Source organism: Pongo abelii, chromosome 2 (assembly GCF_028885655.2).
Source record: "Pongo abelii isolate AG06213 chromosome 2, NHGRI_mPonAbe1-v2.0_pri, whole genome shotgun sequence".
Classification (NCBI taxonomy): domain Eukaryota; kingdom Metazoa; phylum Chordata; class Mammalia; order Primates; family Hominidae; genus Pongo; species Pongo abelii.
This window is the reverse complement of record NC_085928.1, coordinates 138,000,791-138,014,987: the sequence shown is the minus strand read 5'-3', so window position 1 is coordinate 138,014,987 and position 14,197 is coordinate 138,000,791. Positions and strand designations below refer to the sequence as shown.

At 39.1% G+C, this 14,197-nt stretch overlaps 1 long non-coding RNA gene across 1 annotated transcript in view; it reads left to right on the top strand.

Moving 5' to 3' along the window:
* Positions 1 to 14,197, top strand: part of LOC129058630 (uncharacterized) — a 48,795-nt gene that overhangs the window by 16,428 nt on the left and 18,170 nt on the right. Inside the window, exon 2 of the long non-coding RNA XR_008523887.2 lies at positions 1,217 to 1,334. This is a non-coding gene — a long non-coding RNA (uncharacterized LOC129058630). The remainder of the gene's footprint in view (positions 1 to 1,216; positions 1,335 to 14,197) is intronic.

Sequence of the window (14,197 nt, the reverse complement as noted above, 5' to 3'; positions counted from 1 at the left end):
TGTGTGCAACAATGACTTTGTTTTCAATTATTTAGAACATTTTTTTCTGATTATAAAGACAATATGTTGTCACAATGGAAAATTTGGAAAATATAAAATGGTATAAAGAACAAAGTGCAAATCACCCAAATGCCACTATCTAGAATTGATGATCACTGCTTCCTGCCATTTTCCTCTGTTTACATTTAAAAAACAAAATCAGAATCATTCACTTTTAAATTTTGACTTTTTTACATTAAAAGCACTTACGTGTTCCTGACATTAAACATTTATTTTGTGCTAAAATATGTATAACAGCCAGGTGCAGTGGTGCATGCCTGTAGTCTCAGCTATTCAGAAGGCTGAGGTGAGACAATCACTTGAGCCCAAGAATTCAAGGCCAGCCTAGGCAACATAGTGAGACCTATTTGTTTGTTTCTTTCTTTCTCTTTTTTTTTTTTTTTTTTTCGAGACAGGGTCTTACTCTGCCACCCAGGCTGGAGTGCAGTGGCACAATTATAGCTCATTGCAACCTTGGACTCCTGGGCTCAAGTGATCCTTCCTCTTCTGCCTCCCCAGTAACTGGAATTACAGGTATACACCACCACACCTGGCTAATTTTAAAAAATTTATAGTAGAGACGAAGTCTTGCTATGTTGCCCAGGCTGGCCATCTCTTTAAAAAATAAATAAATAAATAAATAAATAAATAAATAAATAAATAAATAAAAAATTTTAAATGTACAACATAAGATTCACCATTTTAAAGTGTACAATTCAAAGCCATCTAACACACTCATAATGTTATACAACCATCATCTCTATCTACTTCCAAAACATTTTCATCACCCCTAAAGGAAATTCTGTGCCCATTAAACCTTATTCCCCAATTTTTTCCCTTTTCTCTAGCAACCACGAAACTTATTTATGTCTCTATGGATTTGCCTACGGGAGACATTTCATATGAATGAATCATATAATGTGTGGCCTTTTTGTGACTGGATTATTTCACTTAGCATAATGTTTTCAAGGGATATCTATGTCATAGCCTGTATCAGTACTTCATTCCATTTTAAGGCTGAATAATATTTCATTGTATGGTTTTACCACATTTTGTTTATCCACTCATTATTTGATGGACATTTGGGTTGTTTCTACTTTTTGACTATTGTGGATACTGCTGCTGTGAACATTCATGTGTAAGTTTTTGTCTGAACATCTGTTTTCAATTCTTTTAGGTATACGGCTAGGAGCAGAACTGCTGAATCATCTGGTAATTCTACGTTTAACTTATTGAAGAACTGCCAAATTGTTTTCTACAGTGAGTCCACCATTTTACATTTCCACTAGCAATGTGTGAGTGTTCCAATTTCTCCACATCCTTTCCACCACTTGTTATTGTCTATTTTGTTGAATATAGTTATCTTGGTAGAGATGAAATGATAACTCTTTATGGTTTTAATTTGCATTTTCCTAACCAGTAATGGCATTGAATGTCTTTCCATGTGTTTGTTGGCCATTTGTATATCTTCTTTAGAGAAATGTCAGATTCAAGTCTTGTCTTTTTTAAAATTGGGTAGTTTTGTTGTTGCTGTTGAATTTACATATTCTGGATATTAAACCCTTATCAGATATAGGATTTGTAAATATTTTCTCCTAGTCTATGGGCTGTCTTTTCACTCTCTTGACAGTGTCCTTTGATACACAAAAGCTTTTAATTTTATGAAGCCCAACTTACCTATTTTTTCTTTTGTTGCTTATCATTTGGTCTCATATCTAAGAAATCATTGCCAAATCTAAGGTCATGGAGATGTACAACTAAGTTTTCTCCTAAGAGTTTTATAGTTTTAACTGTTATATTTAGTTCTTTGATCCATTTGCAGTTGATTTTTGTATGGCATGAGGTGAGTCCAACTCCATTCCTTTGCATGTGGCAATCCCGTTGTCCCTGCATCATTTGTTGAATAATGTTAAGCGCTTTTTGAAAACATGTTTTGGGTGACTGCATATGTTACACAGTGCATCACCATTTGCTTACTTATTCCTCCTTTGTCTTGTGGTGTTCTAGAGATGGAGATAATTTACTCCTTGACCACATCTTTCTTTAGAAAACATGTTCAGCTCACAGCTTCAAAAAAGAGAACCCCTAGAGACATCATAAATATTGATTTTGGACATGGTAGACACTTGGCCAAAGCTGGGCCCATCAGATCTTTACTCTGGGAATTTAGCACTGGGATACTGATACTATGTGATCTAGATGTGTGGGAAACAAGTTTAAAGGTAACATAAAGTCTGGGTTCCATAATTTTTTTGTCTTTATGAACCATCTGGTTTACAAAGTCTGGTTATCATAATAACTGAGGTTATTATGATAATTTCTGTGTTAAAAGGACAGAAGAACCAGCTATAAAGCAGAAAAAAAAGGATGTAGACACATTTAAAATAGAAATTACAAAAAATGGAGAGATTTGCAGTTTGGTAAATTTCTAATTCTCATGAATTCCATAATAATCTCTGCTTCCTTTACTTTCCCTGGTTTTCTGGAATTAGTTTGGGTGCATGTCTTTTCCTTTGCAAACAAACTTTCCCTGACTTAGACAGACCTTATACTGGTTAGGAATCTTGATTGCAAGAGACAGAAAACCCAACTTAACTGGCTTAAGCCAAAGGACTCATACTGGCTTATATACCCAAAAGTCCAGGGTATAGCTTGATGTAGAGACTAAAAAATGTCATGTACACATGGTTCTCTGCATCTCCCAGTTCTACCTCCTGTGGTGTTCACTTAATTCCCAACCTTAGGAACTCTCATCTTCAATCATTCTGGCTACGAACAGTCTAAAAAGAAAGAACACTTTCCCATAACTCCTGAGCAAGTCTTGGATTCACTCTGATTGTGACCACATTGCGTGAGTCATGGCCCATCCTTGAACTAACCCCAAGGGGTCTTGTGCCAAGTCTGAGTCATATGTTCACTCCTGGGTAGGGAAAAACCTCATTGGAACAACATTGACTGAAAATGAGGAGGGAGATTTTCTTAAATTCTGGATTCTGTTACAAAATAGAATGGATGCTGAGTAGACAAAGAAACAATAGACGCCAACACAGGCATTTGGATACATTCTAATTTTTTATTATTGCCCGTAATACTTATGTGCAGCCTTGTCCATAAATGTTTGTTCACAACTCCCATCATGTCTTTAGGATATTGTTTAGCTCTGTTGTTGCATTGCAAATCATCCCAAACTTAGTGGCTTAAAACAAAGACAATGATTTATTTCTCACTATTCTGTGGGCTGGCTGGGCTCAGCTGGGAAGTTCTGCTCCTTGTAGTATAGTTGAGGTTGCTTACGGAGCTGCATTCAGCTGATGAGTGGCTGGGGCTGCCCCATCCAAGACAGTCTCTTCTCCTCCTGGGCCTCTCTCCTTGTGGCCTTTCATCATTCCGCAGTGTAGCCTGAGCTTATTTAGAGCATGGTGACTGGCTTCCAGGATGTAGAGAATGGAAATTCCCAGACAGTCCTCTTAAGGCTTAGGCCTGGAAGTCCCAGTGCATTACTTCTGCTTCACCTTGTCAGTCAAAGCAAGTCACGGGGCCTTCCCAGATTCAAAGGGAGAAGGATATAATTATACTCCCAGAAATAGAAATGCTAGGTGAAAGAGTATGCATATTTTAAGGTTCATGATACACGTTGTGAGATTTGTACCCCAGACAGCTTCTTCCAATGTCCAACACCCCCCCACCAGCAGTGTATAAGATCATGTGTTTCACCACACAAATGCAAACTTAGTAATTTCATAGGTTTAAAAATAACAATGTGATTGTTGTCTTATTAATATTTGAGGGGTTAAACTTTTTCATATGCTTCTTAGCCATTAAAATAATTTTAATTATTTAATAACATATGTCTATGTTATTAGATTATGATACAGCATACCAATGTATGCCATCATCTAGTTTAATAAAAAGCATCTTACTGTGAAATGTTCTGTGGGTTCCTCCCTAATTCTATTCCCTTCTCTGCCTCTCAAAGGTAACCATTATTATAAATTTTTGTTTATACTCCCATGCCCTTATTTTATCTTTTATAACAGCTTTTTTTGCAATATCATTCACATATCATATAATGGACCCATTTAAAGTGTACAATTAATGTTTTTTGTATATTAACAGAGTTGTACAACCATCACCACAATACATTTTAGAACATTTTCATTATCACCTAAAGAAACCCTGTACTCCTTAGCAGTTATATTCATTCTCCCCTTTCCCCTAACTCCCACCCTAGGCAATCACTAATCAATTTTATTTCTATTTAGATTTCCTATTTGGGGTGTTTCATAGAAATAAAATTATAGAATATGTGGTCTTTTGCGTCTGGCTCCTTCACTTGTTTTCAAGGGTCATCTATGTTGCAGACTGTATCAATATGTCATTCCTTTATATTGCTGAGTAATATTCCATTGTGTGAATATATCACATTTTATTTGTTCATTTGTCTATTGATGGACATTTAGGTTGTTTACATTTTTGACTATTATGAATAATGCTGTTATGAACATTCATGTACAAGTTTGTGTAGTCTTATATTTTCAGTTCTTTTGGAGTATTTCAATACCTTGGAGTGGAATTGCTGGGTTATATGGTAACTCTGTATTTAAACTTTTGAGTAACTGTCTTTCAGAGTGTTTCACACTTTGCCAGACTGTTTTCCAAAGTGATGACAGAATTTTACATTTCCAATAGAAGTATGAGGGTTCCAGTTTCTCCACATCCTTATCAACCCTTGGTATTATCTGTCTTTTTGATTATAGCCATCCTAGTGGGTATGAAATGGTGACTCACTGTGGTTTTCATTTACATTTCCCTAGTGACTAATGATACTGAGCATCTTTTCCTGTGCTTAATTTCCCTTCTTTTGTGATAGTTTAATCATGTGTTTGTATTTTTAGATAATATGTTAATTAGTTTTACATGTTTTAATGTAATTTTTAAATTGATATATAATAGTTGTACATATTTTGGAGGTATATGTGATATTTTGATACCTGTATGCAATGTGTAGTGATCATGTTTTGAAATTTATATTAATGGAATTCTTTATACAAGTATAATGTATACAGTTGTACATCCTTCTGTAAGATACTTATTTAACTAAATTGAACACTTCTGGGGTTCATCCATATTGAGGCATGTGACTGTAGTTTATTTCACTTATGTATATATTCCATTATGTGAATACAGCAAAATTTATTTATTCATTCTTTTATTAATGAACATTTAGGTTAGTTCCAATTTTTCATTATTATACATGAGGCTACTGTGAATATTTTTGCATACAGACACACAGGTGCAATAATTTTTCTAGGGCATAAATGGAAGTGAAATTCCTGGGTCATAAGATATACAAAAGTTCACCTCTACTAGGTAAAGCCAAATAGTCTTCCAACATGGTTGTACAAATTCACACTCCCCCAGTAGTGTGTGAGCATTTCTGTTACTCCATCATCTCTCCAACGTTAGACATTGTCAGGCCTCTGAGCCCAAGCCAAGCCATCGCATCACCTGTGACTTGCACGTATATGCCCAGATGGCCTGAAGTAACTGAAGAATCACAAAAGAAGTGAATATGCCCTGCCCTGCCTTAACTGATGACATTCCACCACTAAAGAAGTGAAAATGGCCTGTCCTTGCCTTAACTGATGATATTCCACCACAAAAGAAGTGAAAATGGCCGGTCCTTGCCTTAAGTGATGACATTACCTTGTGAAAGTCCTTTTCCTGGCTCATCCTCACTCAAAAGTTCCCCACTGAGCACCTTGTGACCCCCACTCTGCCCGCCAGAGAACAACCCCCTTTGACTGTAATTTTCCTTTATTTACCCAAATCCTATAAAATGTCCCCACCCTTATTTCCCTTTGCTGACTCTCTTTTCGGACTCAGCCCACCTGCACCCAGGTGATTAAAAGCTTTATTGCTCACACAAAGCCTGTTTGGTGGTCTCTTTACATGGACGCGCATGAGATTTGGTGCCGTGACTCGGATCAGGGGGCCTCCCTTGGGAGATCAATCCCCTGTCCTCCTGCTCTTTGCTCTGTGAGAAAGATCCACCTACAATCTCAGGTCCTCAGACCACCCAGCCCAAGAAACATCTCACCAATTTCAAATCTGGTAAGCAGCCTCTTTTTACTCTCTTCTCCAACCTCCCTCATTATCCCTCAACCTCTTTCTCCTTTCAATCTTGGCACCACACTTCAATCTCTCCCTTCTCTTAATTTCAATTCCTTTCATTTTCTGGTAGAGACAAAGGAGACACGTTTTATCCGTGGACCCAAAACTCCGGTGCCAGTCACGGACTAGGGAAGGCAGCCTTCCCTTGGTGTTTAATCATTGCAGGGACATCTTTCTGATTATTCACCCAGGTTTCAGAGTGTCAGATCATGCAGGGATGCCTGCCTTGGTCCTTCACCCTTAGCAGCAAGTCCCACTTTTCTGGGGAAGGGGCAAGTACCCCAACCCCTTCTTTCCGTGTCTCTACCCCTTCTCTGCCTTTCTGGGGGGCAAGAAACCCCCAACCCCTTCTCCTTCACCCTTAGCGGCAAGTCTCGCTTTTCTGGGGGAGGGGTAAGTACCCCAACCTCATATCTCTTTGCCCCAATCCCTTATTTCCATGCCCCAACCTCTTATCTCTGTGCCCCAATCCCTTATTTCCACGCCCCGACCTCTTATATCTCTGCGCCCTGATCCCTTATTTCCGTGCCCCAACCTCTTATATCTCTGCACCCCAATCCCTTATTTCCATGCCCTGACCTCGTATCTCTGCACCCCGACCCCTTCTCTGCTTTTCTGGAGGGCAACAACCCCCCACCCCTTCTCTGTGTCTCTACTCTTTTGTCTGGGCTTGCTTCCTTCACTATGGGCAAGCTTCCACCTTCCATTCCTCCTTCTTCTCCCTTAGCCTGTGTTCTTAAGAACTTAAAACCTCTCCAACTCTCACCTGACGTAAAATCTATAAGCATCTTATTTTCTTCTGCAATGCCACTTGACCCCAATACAAACTCAACAGTAGTTCCAAATAGCCAGAAAATGGCACTTTCAATTTTTTCATCCTACAAGATCTAAATAATTCTTGTGGTAAAATGGGCAAATAGTCTGAGGTGCCTGACTTCCAGGCATTCTTTTACACATTGGTCCCTCTCTAGTCTCTGTTCCCAATGCAACTCATCCCAAATCTTCCTTCTTTCCCTCCTACCTGTCCCCTCAGTCCCAACCCCAAGTGTTGCTGTGTCTTTCTAATCTTCCTTTTCTACAGACCCATCTGACCTCTCCCCTCCTCCCCAGGCTGCTCCTCGCCAGGCTGAGCTAGGTCCCAATTCTTCCTCAGCCTCCGCTCCTCCACCCTAATAATCCTTTCATCACCTCCCCTCCTCACACCCGGTCCGGCTTACAGTTTCATTCCATGATTAGCCCTCCCCCACCTGCCCAGCAATTTACTCTTAAAAAGGTGGCTGGAGCTAAAGGCATAGTCAAGGTTAATGCTCCTTTTTCTCTATCCCAGATCAGATAGCATTTAGGCTCTTTTTCATCAAATATAAAAATCCAGCCCAGTTCATGACTCGTTTGGTAGCAACCCTGAGACACTTTACAGCCCTAGACCCTAAAAGGTCAAAAGGCCGTCTTATTCTCAATATACATTTTATTACCCAATCTGCTCCTGACATTAAATAAAACTCCAAAAATTAAATTCTGGCCCTCAAACCCCACAAGAGGATTTAATTAACCTTGCCTTCAAGGTGTACAATAATAGAAAAAAGTTGCAATTCCTTGCCTCCACTGTGAGACAAACCCCAGCCACATCTCCAGCACACAAGAACTTCCAAATGCCTGAACCACAGCGGCCAGGCATTCCTCCAGAACCTCCTCCCCCAGGAGCTTGCTACAAGTGCCAGAAATCTGGCCACCAGGCCAAGGAATGCCTGCAGCCCAGGATTCCTCCTAAGCTGCATCCCATCTGTGCGGGACCCCACTGGAAATTGGACTGTCCAACTCACCTGGCAGCCACTCCCAGAGCCCCTGGAACTCTGGCCCAAGGCTCTCTGACTCCTTCCCAGATCTTCTTGGCTTAGCGGCTGAAGACTGACACTGCCCGATCGCCTCAGAATCCCCCTAGACCATCACGGACGCCGAGCTTCGGGTAACTCTCACAGTGGAAGGTAAGTCCGTCCCCTTCTTAATCAATATGGAGGCTACCCACTCCACATTACCTTATTTTCAAGGGCCTGTTTCCCTTGCCTCCATAACTGTTGTGGGTATTGACAGCCAGGCTTCTAAACCTCTTAAAACTCCCCAACTCTGGTGCCAACTTAGAAAATACTCTTTTAAGCACTCCTTTTAGTTATCCCCACCTGGCCAGTTCCCTTATTAGGCCGAGACACTTTAACTAAATTATCTGCTTCCCTGACTATTCCTGGACTACAGCTACATCTCATTGCTGCCCTTCTTCCCAATCCAAAGCCTCCTTTGCATCCTCCTCTTGTATTCTCCCACCTTAACCCACAAGTATAAGATACCTCTATTCCCTCCTTGGCGACCGATCATGCACCCCTTACCATCTCATTAAAACCTAATCACCCTTACTCCACTCAATGCCAACATCCCATCCTGAAGCAGGCTTTGAAAGGATTAAAGCCTGTTATCACTTGCCTGCTACAGCATGGCCTTTTAAAGCCTATAAACTCTCCTTACAATTCCCCCATTTTACCTGTCATAAAACCAGATAAGCCTTACAAGTTAGTTCAGGATCTATGCCTTATCAACCAAATTGTTTTGCCTATCCACCCCATGGTGCCAAAGCCATATACTCTCCTATCCTCAATACCTCCCTCCCTAATCCAATATTCTGTTCTGGATCTCAAACATGCTTTCTTTACTATTCTTTTGCACCTGCCATCCCAGCCTCTCTTTGCTTTCATTTGGACCGACGCTGACACCCATCAGGCTCAGCAAATTACCTGGGCTGTACTGCCACAAAGCTTCACAGACAGCCCCCATTACTTCAGTCAAGCCCAAATTTCTTCCTTAGCTGTTACCTATCTCAGCATAATTCTCATAAAAACACGAGTGCTGTCCCTGCTGATCGTGTCTGATAAATCTCCCAAACCTCAATCCCTTACAAAACAACAACTCCTTTCCTTCCTAGGCATGGTTACTGTGGTCAGAATTCTTACACAAGAGCCAGGACCGCACCCTGTAGCCTTTCTTTGCAAACAACTTGACCTTACTGTTTTAGCCTAGCCCTCATGTCTGCGTGCAGCGGCTGCCACTGCTTTAATACTTTTAGAAGCCCTAAAAATCACAAACTATGCTCAACTCACTCTCTACATTTCTCATAACTTCCAAAATCTATTTTCTTCCCCATACCTGATGCATATACTTTCTGCTCCCTGGCTCCTTCAGCTGTACTCACTCTTTGTTAAGTCCCACAATTACCATAGTTCCTGGCCCAGACTTCAATCTGGCCTCCCACATTATTCCTGATACCACACCTGACCCCCATGACTGTATCTCTCTGATCCACCTGGCATTCACCCCATTTCCCCATATTTCCTTCTTTCCTGTTCCACATCCTGATCACACTTGATTTATTGATGGCGGTTCCACCAGGCCTAATCACGACACACCAGCAAAGGCAGGCTATGCTATAGTACAAGCCACTAGCCCGCCTCTTAGGACCTCTCATTTCCTTTCCATCGTGGAAATCTATCCTCAAGGAAATAACTTCTCAGTGTTCCATCTGCTATTCTACTACTCCTCAGGGATTATTCAGGCCCCCTCCCTTCCCTACACATCAAGCTCAAGGATTTGCCCCCACCCAGGACTGGCAAATTAGCTTTACTCAACATGCCCTGAGTCAGATAAGTAAAATACCTCTTAGCCTAGGTAGACACTTTCACTGGATAGGTAGAGGCCTTTCCTACAGGGTCTGAGAAGGCCACCGCAGTCATTTCTTCCCTTCTGTCAGACATAATTCCTCAGTTTAGCCTTCCCACCTGTATGCAGTCCGATAACAGACCAGCCTTTATTAGTCAAATCAGCCAAGCAGTTTCTCAGGCTCTTAGTATTCATTGAAACCTTTATATCCCTTATGGTCCTCCATCTTCAGGAAAAGTAGAACGGATTAAAGGTCTTTTAAAAACACACCTCACTAAGCTCAGCCACCAACTTAAAAAGGACTGGACAATACTTTTACCACTTTCCCTTCTCAGAAGTCAAACCTGTCCTCAGAATGCTACAAGGTACAGCCCATTTGAGCTCCTGTATAGACGCTACTTTTTATTAGGCCCCAGTCTCATTACAGACACCAGACCAACTTAGACTGTGCCCCCAAAAAACTTGTCATCCCTACTATCTTCTGTCTAGTCATACTCCTGTTCACCATTCTCAACTACTCATACATGCCCTGCTCTTGTTTACACTGCCGGTTTACACTGTTTCTCCAAGCCATCACAGCTGATATCTCCTGGTGCTATCCCCAAACTGCCACTCATAACTCTTGAAGTAAATAAATAATCTTTGCTGGCAGGACTATGCTGAATCTCCTTAGGCACTCTCTAATTAAATGTCCTAGGTCCTCCCAATTCTTAGACCTTTTATACCTGTTTTTCTCCTTCTGTTATTCCATTTAGTTTTTTAATTCATACAAAACTGTATCCAGGCCATCACCAATAATTCTACATGACAAATGTTTCTTCTAACAACCCCACAATATCACCTCTTACCACAAAATCTCCCTTCAGCTTAATCTCTCCCACTCTATGTTCCCATGCCGCCCCTAATCCCACTTGAAGCAGCCCTGAGAAACATCACCCATTCTCTCTCTCCATACTACCCCCCAAAACATTTTTGCCGCCCCAACACTTCAACACTATTTTGTTTTATTTTTCTTATTAATATAAGAAGGCAGGAATGTCAGGCCTCTGATCCCAAGCCAAGCCATCACATCCTCTGTGACTTGCATGTATACGCCCAGATGGCCTGAAGTAACTGAAGAATCACAAAAGAAGTGAATATGCCCTGCCCCGCCTTAACTGATGACATTCCACCACAAAAGAAGTGAAAATGGCCAGTCCTTGCCTTAAGTGATGACATTACCTTGTGAAAGTCCTTTTCCTGGCTCATCCTGGCTCAAAAGCTCCCCCACTGAGCACCTTGTGACCCCCACTTTGCCCGCCAGAGAACAACCCCCTTTGACTGTAATTTTCCTTTATCTACACAAATCCTATAAAATGGCCCCACCCGTATCTCCCTTCGCTGAGTCTCTTTTCCGACTCAGCCCACCTGCACCCAGGTGATTAAAAGCTTTATTGCTCACACAAAGCCTGTTTGGTGGTCTCTTTACATGGACGCACATGAAAGACATTATCACATTTCTTAAATTAATCTAACTTGTGTGAATAAAATTGTATCTCAATCTGGTTTTAATGTACATGTCCCTGATTACTAATGAGATTGAGCACCTTTTCACATTTCTATGGACCATTCATATTTTTTCTTTTCTGAAGTGCCTGCGTGTTTCACCCATTCTTCTGTTGTGTTGTCTTTTAAAAATTGATTTGTAGTTCATTTTATAGTGTGAATACTGATACTTTGTCAGTCGTATATGTTACAAGATTTGCAAACACTGTCCTCTCTTTTTATTCTCTTTATTATATATTTTGGTGAGCAAAAGTTCTTAATTTTAATGGAACTAAGTCTGTAATCATGTTTTGAGATTTTGTGCTTTTTATTCTTAAATAAATTTTTTCCTTACTTCAAGTTCATAAAGCTATACTCTCAAATTATCTTCTAAGTGCTTTATATCTCTGCTTTTCATATTTAAAGATGTGCTTGAACTGAAATTGATTTTAATGTATGGTGTAATCTAAAGTAACCTAAAGATGTAATTGAATTGTTTGTAACTCAAAAGATAAATGCTTGAGGGGGTGGATACTCCGTTTTCTGTGATGTGCTTATTTGACATTGTATGCCTGCATCAAAGCATTTCAGGTACCCCATAAATATACATACCTATTATGTACCCACAAAATTTTTAAAAGTAATAAAACAAAAGCCTATTACAATTTTTTAAAAAATTAATTTGACTCTATAGATTAGGGAAGAATTGACATCTCTATAAAATTGAATTTCCTGACAAATCAACATAGCATATTAAGTACTCCTTTATTTTTGTCTTTTTGAATATATTTCACAGATGTATCATTCTCCCCATTCGGCTTTGTACATCTTTAGTAGATTATCTCTTTTTTTTTTCTTATAGACAGAGTCTCACTATGTTGCCCAGGCTGGCCTTGAACTCCTGGGCTCAAGTGATTGCTCCACCTCTGCCTCCTGAGTAGCTGAAACTACAGGTACATACCACTGTGTCCAACTAACACCTCATGCGTTTTATGCTATTATAAGTTACGTTTCTTTAAAATTATATATTCTGATTGTGCTAATGTTTTACTTTTATATATTGCATTTTTATCTGTCAAAATTGTTCAGCTCTTTAATTGGCTTGTATTTTTGTGTAGATTCTCTGTGAATGACTACGTAGACATCATATCAACTGTGAATAATGACTATTTTGTTTTATCATATCCCATCTATATTCTTCAACTTCCTTCTATTGTATTGGTTAAAATCTCCAGTACAAGATTAAATACAAAAGTTGATAGTAAGTGCCCTGTTTTTTTTTTTTCTCCTGAATTTAAAGGGAATTTTTTCAACATTTCACCATTTAAGTATAATATAAAATTTGCAGTAGGTTTTTAGTATATGCCATTTATCAGAAAAGGAAATGTCTTTGTATTACTAGTTTGATGAGAATGTTTATCAGGATTTCATGTTGAATTTTATACAACATGTTTTTCTGTATTTTTTTAAGATGATCGTATTATATTTATTCTTTAAATTAAGATTGTAGGTGGAGCTTGCTGTGAGCTGAGATAGCACCACTGCAGTCCTGCCTGGGCGAAAGAGCGAGACTCCATCTAAAAAAAAAAATTGTAGTTAATCATAATACTTGGTTTCTATTGTTAAGCCAAGCTCTCATTCCTGAAATGAAATTAATTTGGCCATATATTATCATCTTTTCCTACTATGTTATTAAATTTAGTTTGCTAATATTTTGTTTAGGATTTTTGTATCTGTGTTTATGATTTAAATTGGGTTTTAATTTTTGTTTCTCACATTATCCTTGTCAGTTTTTACTGTGCAATTATGCTGGCCTCATCAAATGAGTTGGGAAATGCTCTCTCTTTTTTATACTTCAGGATATCTTGCATAGTTTTAAAATGTTTGTTCTTTAATGTTTGCTATAAATCACTAAAAAAACCCACATAGGCCTGATGTGTTTTGTGGGAAGATTTTTTTGGGGTAAATTTTTAGAGACAGAGTCTTGCTATGTTGCCCAGGCTGGAATGCAGTGGCTATGTACAGACACAGTCATAGCACAATACAGCCTCAAACTCCTGGTCTCAAGGGAATCTCCTGCCTCAGCCTCCAAAGTAACTGAGGCTACAGGAGTATACCATCACACCCAGCCTATGGGAAGATTTAAAAGTTTCTGTTCAATTTACTTCATACTTTTAAGACTATTGAAGTTCTCTGGGTTTTTTCTCTTGAGTCAGTTTTGTTGGTTTATATTTTTCTAGGAATTTGCACATTTCATTTAAGTTTTCAAGTGTATTGATACTCTTTATAATATTCTCTAATTTTCTTTTGGTTTCAGAAGTATCTGAAGTTACATCTTCATTTTTATTCCTTAGATTTATTTTACGTCTTCTCTTTTTTCTTCCTTGATCAATCTAGCCAGTTTTGTTTTTGTTGATTCTTTCAATTATATTTTCATTTTATATTGACCATGAATGATATAAGTACTGTGACAATCAAGATACAGAATACTTTTATTACTGTAAAATGGCCTTATGCTGTCCTTTGTAGTCAAACCCTACCCCATCTCTAACTCCTGATATTACTACTGAGCTATTTTCTCTCCCTATAGTTTTGCCTATTTCAAAATGCTATTTATTTTTTATTATTTACTTATTTTTAAATTTTTTTCTGAGTACATAATTACTCAGTATATTTATGGGGTATTTGTGATATTTTGATACAGGCATGCAGTGCCCAATAATCACACCATGGAAAATGGGTCGTCCATCCCCTCAAGCAT